This window comes from Schistocerca piceifrons, chromosome 2 (genome assembly GCF_021461385.2).
Source record: "Schistocerca piceifrons isolate TAMUIC-IGC-003096 chromosome 2, iqSchPice1.1, whole genome shotgun sequence".
Taxonomy (NCBI): domain Eukaryota; kingdom Metazoa; phylum Arthropoda; class Insecta; order Orthoptera; family Acrididae; genus Schistocerca; species Schistocerca piceifrons.
The window spans coordinates 397296413-397310844 of record NC_060139.1 but is presented as its reverse complement, the minus strand read 5'-3'; the positions used below and the strand labels follow the sequence as shown (position 1 = coordinate 397310844).

Below are 14432 nucleotides of genomic sequence, written 5' to 3'. Positions count from 1 at the left end.
TGTGTCTCTCGAGTCTGCCATCCGAACAGTGTTTTCCAGACGCCAACACCTGGTTGCCGTCTTTTTTGGCTTACGTAAAGCATACGACACGACCTGGTGACATCATATCCTTGCCACATTGTATGAGTGGGGTCTCCGGGGCCCACTTCCATTTTTTATCCAAAACGTCCTTTCGCTCCATACTTTCCATGTCCAAGTTAGTGCCTCCCATAGTTCCTCCCGTATTCAGGAAAATGGCATTCTGCAGGGCTCCGCATTGAGTGTATCTTTAGTTTTAGTGGCCATTAATGGTGTAGCAGCAGCTGTAGGGCTGTTGGTCTCCCCCTCTCTGTATGGGGATGACTTCTACATTTCTTGTTGCTCCTCCGGTACTGGTGTTGCTGCACAGTGCCTACAGGGAGCCATTCACAAAGCGCGGTCATGGGCTCTAGCCCATGGCTTCCAGTTTTCAGCTGCAAAGTCGTGTGTCATGCATGTCTGTCAGCATCGTACCATTCATCTGGCACCTGAACTTTATCTTAATGACGATCCACTCACTGTAGTGGAGACGTATCAATTCGTAGGACTGGTTGTCAATGCCTGATTGACTTGGCTACCTCACTATTTTCAGCTTAAGTGGACGCGCTGGCAGCACCTCAATGCTCTGCACTGCCTGGGCAACACCAACTGGGGTGCAGATTGCTCTATGCTGCTGCAGCTCTAGAAAGCCCTTGTTCAATCCCACCTTGACTATGGGAGTCTGCTTTACGATTTGGTGGTGTCCACAGCATTGCGTTTACTCGACCCAGTGCACCACTGTGGTGTTCGCCTAGCGACGGGAGCTTTTAGAAAGAGTCTGGTGACCAGCATCCTGGTGGAGTCCAGAGTCTCTTCATTGCAGATCCGACATGCCCAACTGCTCACCCCACATCGGCAGCCCAGGTGAGGGCTCATGATTGCGGTTCGTGTGCAATCCCTTCTCTCTGAACTGGAGTCCTTCCCTTTACCACATCTATTTGAGATCCATTCAAGTACACCTCCATGGTGTACACCTCGGCCGAAGCTTCATCTGGACCTTTTGCATGGCCCTAAGGACTCTGTTAACCCCGCCGCTCTCCGCTGTCGCTTCCTCTCAATTCTTTGTGTTTTCAGGAGCTCTGAAGTTGTTTACACCAATGGCTTGATGGCTGATGGTGATGTTGGCTTCACCTTTGTCCATAGAGGCCATATTGAACAGCATTCCTTGCCCGCTGGCTGCAGTGTATTCACTGCAGAGCTTGTGTCCAAATTTCACGCACTTCAGTGCATCTGTTCCTGTTCTGGCGAGTCATTTCTTCTCTGTTCTGACTCCCTGAGCAGCTTACAAGCTATCAGCCAGTGCTACTCTCGTCGTCCTTTGGTAGTCCCAATACAGGAGTCTGTCTATTCCCTTGATCGGTCCAGTCATTCAGTGGTGTTTGTGTGGACTCCAGGACACGTCGGAATCCCAGCCAACAAACTTGCTGACAGGCTGGCCAAACAGGCTATGCGGAAACCGCTCCTGGAGATGGGCATCTCTGATACTGACCTGCATTCTGTCTTATGCCGCAAGGTTTTTCGGCTTTGGGAGATGGATTGGCACAACAGTATGCACAACAAATTGCAATCATTAAGGAGACTGCGAATGTGTGGAAGTCTTCCCTGTGGGCTTCTCGCAGGGAATCGGATGTCCTTTGTCGGCTCCGCATTGGCCACACATGGCTCACACGTGGTTAACTCCTCTGTCACGAGGACCCACCTCAGTGTCGCTGTGGCTCACAAATGACAGTCGTCCACCTCTTGCTGGACTGTCCTCTTTTAGCTGCTCTGTGGCAGACTTTTAACTTCCCCAGCACCCTACCTTTGGTGTTCGGCGACAATGCCTCAACAGCAGCTTTAGTTTTATGTTTTGTTCGTGAGGGTGGGTTTTATAATTTGATCTGAGTTTTAGCGCATGTCCTTTGTCCCTCTGTGTCCTCCACCCTAGTGCTTTTAGGGTGGAGGCTTTAATGTGTTGCAGAGTGGCTGGCTCCTCCATTTTTATTCTCATGGTCATCCAGCCATTGTAATTTGCTTTCTTGTTTTTAGTCTCTTCTCCCTGTTTCTTGCATTGCTCTGTGGTTTTCTCACCTTGTTTTGTCCATTGTAGTGTTTGTTGTCCTTCTGTCGTTCTTCTGGTTCTTACTTTCTGCTGTTATTGTGCCGTACATCTTCGTTTCCTTCTTTCCCTTGGGTAATTGTTCTAATGGGAACAAGGGACCGATGACCTCGCAGTTTGGTCCTTCCCCCCCTCCCCTCCTTTTAAACCAACCACAGATGACATTGATTCTGTCCAGACACAGAGTAGTGGATGAGGAGAACAAATCTTTCCAGCCCTTATGTCTCTTCAGGGGGGGGGGGGGGGGGGGGATTTATGCACATCAAGGCTTGAAATCACACTTACAAGAACGATGAAAGAAAACAGGAGGGAAGTGAAAGAAGAAAATGTCATGACCAGCTTGAACTATCTGGTCACTAAACCACATCTTGCCAGCTGCAAGGTTCTGGAGCCCTCAGCCATCAACTATGCATGAAAAGTGGTTATCAGAAAACAACTTAAGAGTAAAACTCAAAAACCTACACATGTACTTAATGCTGTTCAATGCAGTGTCCTTCCTACTGTTTGTCACATTCATTAAGTAAAACAGTGTGGCAAATGTAATGCAATCAAGTTCCACAAGTACCAACTAAATGTTCTGCCTACAAAATTGCCGCTCTTAACAAGGAAAAATGAACCTCTTCCTAATGGCTATATCACAAAATAATCAACATAGTTAGTAATCCCTGAACTTTTCCATTTAAAACTGTAATTTCCTGATCTGCATGTCCCCATTTGCTCTCATTAATCAGAAGTTCAAAGGTACTTACCCAGTCATGGCACAGTGCGACATTATGTGCATTTGGCGACGGCAGCAACATGCATGTTGGTGCTGTTACTATAGGCACGTGGAACCAGCGTGGACATGGTATGGACCGGTCAGTGGTTGCTGGCTGCAATGGCTTAAGGAAGAGAGGCTCTCGCATTGAAGCCTGAACTGTTGGGCTGAACATGTGGGCTATGCCTAAGAAAGAACCCACAGCTGCATGTGGTGGCATGACTGTTGCCCAGGTAAGGGCAACAGAATGCTGCTTGTTGTGGGCTGCACAACTAGGTGGCAGCAGCTTAGTGCACGGGTAGGCAGTGTTGCTGCGAGGGCAGCTGCACAGTCAGTGATGGGATAGCATCTCTGGGTGGTGGCACAATTTGCACTCTGCTTGCATGTGAACTGTGTTGACTACGATGCCCAGCGTTGGCATACAACTGGTGCCTAGCGTGCCCGGCCATGGCAGCAGTGGATGGCTGTTGCTGGTTGGTGGTGGCATGGCAAGACAGACTTGGACAGTGTGCCCAGGCATGTGGCAGGGCCTACCCAATGTGTGATTTGCACAGCCCCTACATGCAGATAGTTATTCACAGGAAATTTCTGGCCATCACCCACTGGCAGCCACAGCTGTCATATAGGCCCCAGCAGCACAACTCATATGCAGTGAACCCTTGTTCTGTGGTTAGCTGCATGGTGCGGCTCAGTGCACTTGTTGCAAGACTGCATCAAGCAGCAAGTGATGCAATGGACTCTGTCCCAGGCGCAGTGGAACGCGCAGATGTGGCACATCTGTTCATATGCTAAGGTGCACCTGCAGCTCCTGGCCCGTAAGAGTGGTGACTCTTTCTAAGCAGCCATGCAAAGTGTCAAAGATGAACCACAAAATTTTGCCATCACCCTTGAGATTGAATAGTGGATAGGATCCCAGTTCTGGTGCCAACTGTGTAGGATGCAGAGCAGGATAGGTGAGTGTCAGAAGGGACATGGCAAAATAAAAGTTCCATTCTTTGAACTGGGTATTGTTGTTGGATACAGAAGGGGCTTGCGATGGGTCCGGAGGTAACAGTTGACTGACAGTCTAAGAGTTTTGCCAAGAATAATAAAGGAGTAGGGAACTGGACGGTAGGGAACTGGACTGGTAGTGGTGGTTCACATTCATGTGGCTCGTGGCCAGTCTCAGTGAGTGGGCCTTGGCAGGCACAATCCGCTGTCGTGTCCATTTTGGTCGCATCAATTTGAACCATGGATGCATCCAACAAGAAGCTGCCCCATTGATGAGCTTTGCACTAGCTGAGTCACTTCCTGAAATCCTAGCTGATAATGTCAAAACTGTAAATAAAGTTTTAAGTTTTATCCTTCAGAGTGGATTTCCTTCTTTTCTCTGTGACCTTTATTGTTATGGATATGCTGGTTGCAGAATGGGTTGGAAGTTCTCTTTTGCCACATTTTTAACCTTACGCCATCTCAGACACCACATATGGAAGGCTGGTTTGACCCCTGGCATGCCAACTCAGTTTAAATTTACTGAGAGTCTTAATTTCCTTTTAAAAATGTTTTACTGCTCCTCCTGTTATAGGGCTGACCACCATTTGTGCTCCCAGAGTGCACTCACACTCCATGAGCACAGTAGCATCTGCTGTGTGCTCTGGCTTCCCCCACCCCTGCATTATTCCAAGCAGCTGTGAGACGGCTATATGCTGAAGGCTACACATGCAGGGAAACTTAGGAAGATGTGTTTGCAACACAGTGCAGCTACTCCTAAAAGATGAATGTTGCAGCATACTTTTATAAGCAGACATTTTGTCATGTGTATATATTTTCAACTTTTTATTTTTCTGCTAATGAATAACTTTTATTACTTGGTTAAACAGTTACGTTACATAGTGCTAATATGGTAAGCAGAACTACAAGAAGCATTACATACAGGCATTTATCATTATGTTTAAAAAAAACTTGTACATCTTTAGATTTTAGAGTATGTAATAATTTTGGAACTAAGTTTGTGATAGTCGCACAGCGTGTCACATTAAAATCTGTTAAACCAGAATGTTGGTGAGATTTCATCAATTACATAAGAGAAGAAACAAAGTTCCTGCACATTGTTGAACCAAACACAGAAATAACTACTGGTTTCCAGAATGAGATTTTCACTCTGCAGCGGCGTGTGCGCTGATATGAAACTTCCTGGCGGATTAAAACTGTGTGCCCGACCGAGACTCGAACTCGGGACCTTTGCCTTTTGCGGGCAAGTGCTCTACCATCTGAGCTACCGAAGCACGACTCACGCCCGGTACTCACAGCTTTACTTCTGCCAGTATCTCGTCTCCTACCTTCCAAACTTTACGGAAGCTCTCCTGCGAACCTTGCAGAACTAGCACTCCTGAAAGAAAGGATATTGCGGAGATGCGGCTTAGCCACAGCCTGGGGGAGGTTTCCAGAATGAGATTTTCACTCTCATCTGGAAACCTCCCCCAGGCTGTGGCTAAGCCGTGTCTCCGCAATATCCTTTCTTCCAGGAGTGCTAGTTCTGCAAGGTTCACAGGAGAGCTGCTGTAAAGTTTGGAAGGTAAGAGACGAGATACTGGCAGAAGTAAAGCTGTGAGTACCGGGCGTGAGTCGTGCTTCGGTAGCTCAGATGGTAGAGCACTTGCCCGCGAAAGGCAAAGGTCCCGAGTTCGAGTCTCGGTCGGGCACACAGTTTTAATCTGCCAGGAAGTTTCAACTACTGGTTTGTTTGTGCAGTTAAGGATATTGCTCTTGGGGTAAAATTGTCTATGTCTTTTAAATTCCTAGATTGGACAAACCAGTTGTTGAGCTGGGTGCTCCAGTGTACACCTGTAATGTTGTAATTCCCAGTAAAAAGCAAAAATGGTCGAACAGATAAATCGAAATCTGTCTTTAGTGATGCAGTATCTTGCAATCCTGTGAGAACTTATGATGAAATGTTCAAATAACTGATAAGTATTCAGTCACGTCTGGTCCACAGGTTACTGCCTTGATTTATGGGAAATGTTCGATTTCATGAACGTGAAGATTTTGTCACCACTTTACTTACACTTAACTCAGTTTTACCCCTAATGGCCACCTTCATTTTAGCCAGTGTTCACTGTCGTTCATCAGCAAACAAGTGCGTTGTGTTGTCTTTGTTGCTGGTGTTGTAATGACGTTTCAATGTTTTTCGAGCTCGTAATACTGTGATTGCAGATTAACCACTTTGCACAGCCTTTAAATTATACAAAAAATAAGAGTGTTCCCATTTGGCATTGAACGATGTGGCTCCTCCACTTTTTCTTTGTTTAACAAGTGTATAGGCATCGTGGTATTCCTAGTGTTGAACATGAATCTAATTTTAACGCAAGTAGTATTGCCACCAAACAGTTCGATGTCTGAAAAGACAACTGTCCAGCTCTAGCAGTGTCTGGCTGCAGCCTTGATTGTCCTCCTCCTCCTCCTCCTCCTCCTCCTCCTCCTCTTCCTCTTCCGCACCCTTCAGCCCCACTCATGTCTCCACCTGGAGCCCTAGGCAGGGACACGACCAGAGTGCTCATGGAGCACTGTTTGCCCAGGCCTATCTTGTTATATGTAGCGGATTGTCAAATCTTTTGACTTAATTTTGTGGGTGGGCAAGCCTGGCTAAGTAGGGATGTGCCTTCCGCTACATGACAAGCCACTGTGGGAGTTGAATCACTCCTAGCTGACATCAACCCTGTCCTGTTGCTTTATCCTCCTCATGTTTCTAGTAAATCATTCTTAACCCCTCTTATGATTGCCCCATGCCAATTTTATTTTACCTTCATTTTTTGGTAATTTAAAATTGAATGAGTTTTTCATGTTTTCAGACTTCCGGTATGAAGGAATCAAGGACCATATTAATTTAATTCCTTAAACCCCATAATCCATCCATACATAGTTCATACACCCTGATACAGGTTTCTCTGTGGTTTTTGTAAAGCACGTCAAGCAAATTCCAAGATGTTCCCTCAACAAACTGAGTGAGGCTGTGCAGTTGTAAACACAATTGCTCACATTTGGAAGGCCCTGGGTTCATTTCTAGATCTAGATTTTCTTTCATTTCTGCAAATTGGTTTAGGCAGATTTTGGGATCATTCATTGAAATGTGTTGTGGTGAATTTTCTTGTACCAGTTTGAGTTTGTACCCCATCAGTAATGACCTCCATTGGCTGGTCATTTAACTGTGATTTTCCTTCCAGCTAGCATCAATAACATCACTGCTACTTTGCGTCTCTTTTCTTGAGTGTATACTTTGTCTGCAATGGCCTTGAAGTTGATAAGGAGTTACCTGTAATAAATACATGGTTATTTCCCCCTCCCCACCTTCATTGATGTTTGGTGGATTATTTTTGTAGAACTTCATGCTTCACTGTACAAAGCTACAATTACACCATTCTCGATATGCAAGTGAGATTCATGCCTGATACCTCTTGTGAAATAAAGTGTTTATTTTTTGAGGCAATGTAAAATAATTCAGCCATACTATTAGCTTATTTGCATGTTTTAATGGTTTTAGATTTTCATAGTTTTATTAATTTTTGAGATCTGTTTAGCCATTCTTGTGTACATTGAACATCTATAGTGACCATGTCTTACTTTTTGGCAGGAATTTAAACTTCTCAACAGAAGTCTTGGATGCCATTGCATAGATTGTTGTACCTCCTTCAGTGTAAGTGGCACACAGAGTTCATTTATACTTCCTACATTTTGTAATCTGGGAATGATTTTCCTGTTTTGGTTTTATTTGCTACACATTACATAACCCAAAATTTGTTTTCGTTCTTATTTATTTCATTCTTAGTGCAGAAAAATAAGTTCTCCCCTAGTTATCTGGAGCTAATTTTGGTCATATAGGGTTTCATTTCACCATCATATGAGGCATTTTCTTGAATATGAGTACTTACACTAGGCACAAGTTGTCTGTTGTCTTATTGCATGCTGCAGTGATTGACATATGCAGTTCCTTTACTATACATGGTCTTCAAGAGAGAATTCTTTTGTCAAAAATTCAAAGATAATTGCAAGAATTGAAATCAGTCCTGTTCTTTAAAAAAAGAAAGAGGAGGAAATAGGTTTGTTGCATAAACCATAAATGTATATTCAATGTCATGAAAACACTCAAAAATATTGACTGTGTATAGTCTGGTTCTATTTTGCTTAAATTTGTAATCAAATCCACCAAATCCCCCAGGAACAGAATTAGTACACAACTTGAGGAGTACTACTGTGGTATTCCACTGCTCATCCATCCGGATACCTAACATCCTTGTCTGTCCCTATTTCAGTCCTGCTCCAAACCACCTTGCCCCATCGCCTGTAACCTGTAAAACACACCAATGCTAGATTTCTCTCATATTCTCCTACCACATACTTTAGTCCTGTATACAGGCATTTCTTATATCACTGAAGGCAGGGTTGCCTTCTAGTTCACCAACTTACTGCAACCATTGAGCTGCATGCCACATGGGCATCACCACAAAAAGGTCACATCCAAACTGTGTGAGACAGCTAGACCACCCAGGTGCCAAGAATGCTATGCAACATGGAGTTCCTGGCTTAAATGGGTATGAAACACCACTGTATCCTTTGTTCCCACAATCTGCTTGGTCTTAAGTTATTCTCTGTATTTTCCACCTGTTTCTATCCCCTCCAAACTCCTGCTCCAGTATCTCTCTCTCTCTCTCTCTCTCTCTCTCTCTCTCTCTCTCTCTCTCTCACACACACACACACACACACACACACACACACACACACACACACACACACACCTTCTGTCCCCCTGCCCCCCATCTAAATAATCCTTTCTCTCTCAGTACTTCTCTCCTCTCCCTCCCCCCTCCCCATCCCATCCCATCACAGCTCTCCCGATGTTGTACCTAACAACCCATCATCCTATCCAGACCATGTCCCTGCACACTACCACAGGCAGCACTGCAGCATTCTCCTCATCACTACCCTGCTATCAGTCCCTCCCATCATACCCCACATCTGAGAGAGAGAGAGAGAGAGAGAGAGAGATGAAGGGCTTTTTCTGATTTCACATTTTTGCAGTTCTGATTTCACATTTTTGCAGGATAATTACATAATTGTCTTGTAAATCTGCTGAATGTGACTTGAATAAACAAATCTGCTCTTCAAACTTACATCTTTAGTCATATTCTGAAATATTTACAATGAAGTTTTTGCATTGTTCTCCATCTTTATTGAGCCTAATATTTTTCTTAATGTCTTTCTTTCAATGATTTCCAGCTCTTCCATCACTTTCTTATTCAGTAACAGATATTTTTGTGTGAATTGCTGTTGACACAGTTGAACTACTGTAGACATTCGTCTAAGTGTAGTGTTGAAGGATATTGATTTCTATTGTAGATAATATAGATACATTTGGTAAGGTGATATAGTACTTTCAGTTTGGCAGGTCTTGAATGAATTGCCTCATCTGTTCTTTGTTTGGCTGCCGTTTCTCATAAATCTCATAGGATTTCTAGGTGGTCTGCAAAAGTATATTTGTAGGTTTCTGTCCCTTGTATCCTAGTTTAATTTTTCTGTTGATTTGATTTTTACTCATTTCCTCCATTCTCCTGTGTCTGCTTCAAGAACACAGCAGTGGTGAAATATCATCTCCTTGCCTGACTCTTGTTTTAATATCAAATTTTCTAAATATTTAAGGTGTCAAAAATCATGGATCACTAGAGGGGTTAAAGTATTTTGTGAAAGGAAAAGAGAAACGTATCTTCTGGCTAGAACAAGTAGACCCCGCAATAGTTGCACACTACAAAAACTGCTCAAAATTGCTTAGAAATGTTGTTAAAACATCAAAGAATATGCACATAATGTCAAAAATCAGTAATTCAGACAACAGACTTAAGGCTGTGTGGATATTAGTTAAGCGAGATACAGGACAACCAGCCACAGAAGAGGATAATGTCATTATTGAACAGACTGGAAGGGCTACAAATGACGAGTCATGTGTAACAAACAAATTTAATACTCATTTTTTAAATGTTGTAGGAAGCACAGGGACAATCAGTTTGTGGCCTATCTAAGGCATTTGACTGTTGAATCACCATATCCTAGATAAATTGAAGTTTTATGGGATTGATGATATAACATACCAATGGATAATGCACATCTCACCAAAAGAATGCAGAAAGTTGTACTTAGTAATTCAGCAAATTTAATGTGGGGGACGCAATTCTGACTAGGGAGAAATCAGTAAGATGCCATATTTTGCATATTTTCATTCAATAATTTCATATGGAATAATGTTCTGGGGTAACTCATTGTTAAGAAAGTAAGTCTTCATTGCTTAAAAAGTGCTGTTAAAAATAATATGTGGCACTCACCCACGATCATGTTGTAGACATCTGTTTATGGAGTTGGATGTTCTGGTTACTGCTTCACAGTATATTTATTATCTCATGAAGTTTGTTGTAAATAATCCCCTACAGTTCAAAAGGAACAATGATGTGCATAAGGCCGGCCGAAGTGGCCATGCGGTTATAGGCGCTGCAGTCTGGAACCGCGAGACCACTACGGTCGCTGGTTCGAATCCTGCCTCGGGCATGGATGTGTGTGATGTCCTTAGGTTAGTTAGGTTTAACTAGTTCTAAGTTCTAGGAGACTATTGACCTCAGAAGTTGAGTCCCATAGTGCTCAGAGCCATTTGAACCATTTGATGTACATAATTAAAATACCAGAAGGAAATTTGTTATTCAGTGTGGAAATTGTCTTTAACACAAGAAGGAGTGCACAGTGCTGCAACAAAATTTTTTGCTCACTTACCCGGTGATGTCAAATGTCTGACAGACAGCAAAGTAAAATTTGAAAACAAACTGAAAAAGTTTCTGCTTGACAAATCATCCTATTCCACAGAAGAATTTCTGTTATTGTAATGTGTAAAAGGTGGTAGGTAGGAATTACCAAGTCACACCTGTGTATAAAAAAAGTAAAAATAAGATAATTAAAAAAGCTTATAAATGTTCAGCTTGTAACCATATTTACTAATTAATTTGTGATGTGAATGTAAAATGACTCATTCCACATCATTATGATTTATTGTGTAAAATCCTTCACCTGACTTGTGTGACACTTTTGTGAAGACTGTAAAGAGATGCTCCAGAATGGCCATTCCTCAGGGTGGTTGAACATCATACATTCCCGGTCTAACTTCAGAACTCAGTGCTCAGTGTACAGAGTACTTATAGTACTATTCAAAGATGATCTATTTGGCGAGACAATGCTGGTGGCTGCAAATAAACTTATTATATTTCTGAAAGAATCCAAAAGGAGTTCTTGCGTTAAAACTAGAACAACTTGATCTAACCAGAAACAGCCATAGAGCTTGGAGATTATTGAGATGCCTCAATAATGACCCAACCAGATCCACAGCACACTGCAACATCACTGCAGATCAGATAGCACACCAACTGCTCGTGAATGGGAAAGGTAGCCATAGAATCAAATTGCCAAAAATACCCCAAGAGGCCCAAGATATCTGAATTAAACAACACTATTAAGGAGAGCAAAACTGGTAAAGCATCCGGTTTAGATGACATCCGTATGGAGCAAATTAAGAATTTCGGCCCAGCAACAAGAAGATGGCTCCTCCAGCTTCTCAGTAACTGCATGAACCAGTGACAATTACCAAAGATCTGGCGAAAGAGCAGGGTGATGGCTCTTCCAAAACCTAGAAAGGAAGCAGATCACCCTAAGAATTGAGCTGCTCGGAGGAACAAAATGGTAAGCGCCAAAATCACAGTTTCGAGATACAGCGCATCTAAAGTTTCCATTGATCTGCAAATCTGTGTAATTTTTTTTTTTTTTTAACAGTCCTTCTACTATACAGGCATAAATGAAAATCAGAACTGACTAAAACACATGAAATATACAAAAATTATTACATTACCATACACCATTAACAACACACAGTGATAGAACATTACATATTAAATTTTACAGTAAGTCTTCAACACTTTACTGAAACTGCAAAATCATTCATCACTCTCATCACTAATGTCTTTTTCATCTAAAACTGTTGGCTTTAGTGACAGGAAAAATCCATTGTGGACAGGATGTATGTAATTTAGGAGCGATAGGACGTCAGCAACTTTCTTCTTTTCAATAAGCCTTGGCCCATTGTATTTAAGTCGAAGCGTAGGAACTGGTCCTTGCCTTCCACGTTTCCTGAAGTTTATTTCATGCCAAATGTCATGACAAAATGTCTCGCTGATGAATAAAGATGGATATTCGGAAGTCACCTTCCACTTACATATTTTCCTTAGGTTGACAGCTTGATCATCAACTGTCTTCTTTCTGAAGACAAACGCTTCTTTAGAGTGTTTTATTTGATAGAAATCCTCTCATTTCATATTATATACAAGCCGACTTCTTGATGATCTCGCACCACTGATCTGGACTCTACACATCTTGTACTTGTCGGCGAACGTAATTTTCAAATGCACTTCAGGAACATAATGGTATGTACATGCACTTACCATTATGTTCGTGAAAAGTACTGAAGACAGTATATTTACAAAATAACATACCTCTGAGTCATCTGAATCGTTAGGAATGTATTCTGGATCCCTCTCAAAGATATTAGTATCATTGGAAGTATATTCCTTGTCTCCTGCCATGTTCACTATTGCCATAATCTCAGAGATGTTTTTACTTGCCACCATTCTCTCTGTCACTTACCATTATGTTTCCGCAACAGACTGACAGTGGTGCTTACCATTAAGCTCCTCCCTGACATCTGTTGAGTGAATTTGGAACTACTAGTAAGTTTACTGCATTGTGCATCCCACAGGTGGTGTCATTAGCCATCTGCCGCAAAATACACGGCGATGGCGCTTACCATTGTGTTCCCCCGAGCAGCTCAATTTCAGGCCTGTTAACCTTTTGAGTCACCTTCATAAACTGTTCAAACATATGATTCTGAATAGAATCCTACCAGTAATAGACCCTCTTCTCGTACCAGAACAAGCAGTATTTCGACCAAACAGAAGCTGCACAGGGCAACTTTTCAATCTCACTCAGTTTATAGAGGATGGCTTTGAAACCTGACAGGTAACCGACGTGGTCTTCATGGATCTCAAAGCAGCATGTGATACTGTCCATCATTGATTACTCATGCAAAATCATACAATATGCTCAAGAACGCCCACCTAGTTAGACTAATCAGCACCCTCCTCCAAAACCACAAGGTTTTTGTTGAATTTAGAGAACAGTGCAGTCACTGGAGAGCGCAGAAAGTGGTCCGCCTCAGGGAAGCGTCTTGGCTCCACTTCTCTTCAACATTTATACCAACAACCAGCCATTGACCCCGGGCACGAAGATATTCTTATATGCAGATCACCTAGCGCTTGATACGCAGAGCTCATGCTTTGAAACAGTGGAAAGAAACCTGACAACTGCACTTAGAACACTGTCGAGCTACTTCAATCGGAACCAACTCAGACCAACCCCTTTGAAGACACAAGGGTGTGCCTTTCACCTAAGGAACAGGGAAGCTAATCGTGATCTAAATCTTGAATAGTCAGGCATCCAATTGCAGCAGCTTCATGCCTCTAAGTACTTGGGAGTCACTCTCTACAGAACTGACATTCAAAACCCACTGCAAGAACACCAAAATCCCCAGTTGAAACAACCTAATTCGCAAACTAACTGAGACACAGTGTGGCTCACATCCACAAACTATTCATTCTTCTGCAATGGCACTATGCTTTTCTACTGCCAAATATGTTTCCCCGGTTTGGTACAGGTCATCTCGTGCCAGACAAGTAGACACAGCTCTCAACAAAACCTGGTTTTCCAGGCCCCAACATGGACTGTTCTGCATGACAGTTATGTTGGGAGAGTGCTTTATTGAACTGCATTGCAGGAGCTAAACATACCGATGAGCACAGCTGGTGACATGTTGAGACTGATAGATTGAGGGGATGGGCAGAATGAGGGGGAGGAAGAAATGCACAGAGAGAGGGGAATGGGGGAGGGAGATGCACGAGGCAGGTAGAAGGTGTAGTGGGCAGGTGGAAAAGGAAAGGAGGGTGAGGCAGAGGTGGGGGGGGGGGGGGAGAGGGGGTAATATAGTCATAGAGGGGGGTAGAGGATGTGGACAAAGGGAAGGATATGAAGAGAGTTTGTGTGGAGGAGGAGATAGACAGGTAGAAGTGGGAGGAAGAGATGTGTGGAACACAAACACCAGCAAAGCCATGGGGAAAAGGTTAGTTTACAATAAACAAGGCTCTCACAGTTTCTCAGAAAGTGTACACTGTGGGCTGCTCTTCTCTCTTGACATCTGGGAAGGAAAGATGCAAAGTAACCACAAACATTATTAGCTGTACCATTGCCTTGAGTGAGTTGAACATTGATGTATCATCCTCGGTTAAATAATTTTATGAGAGATCAGTGGTTTCAGCAAAACTTTTAATCGGGTCTCAGAGAGGTTGCAAGTCCATGCACAATATTTATTTTGTTCCATATATGCTCACTTGGCATTGCACTTTATTATGAATC

At 43.0% G+C, this 14432-nt stretch overlaps 1 protein-coding gene across 1 annotated transcript in view; it reads left to right on the top strand.

Moving 5' to 3' along the window:
- Positions 1–14432, top strand: part of LOC124776519 (RNA demethylase ALKBH5-like) — a 116681-nt gene that overhangs the window by 91617 nt on the left and 10632 nt on the right. The gene's annotated exons all lie outside the window — the stretch shown is intronic.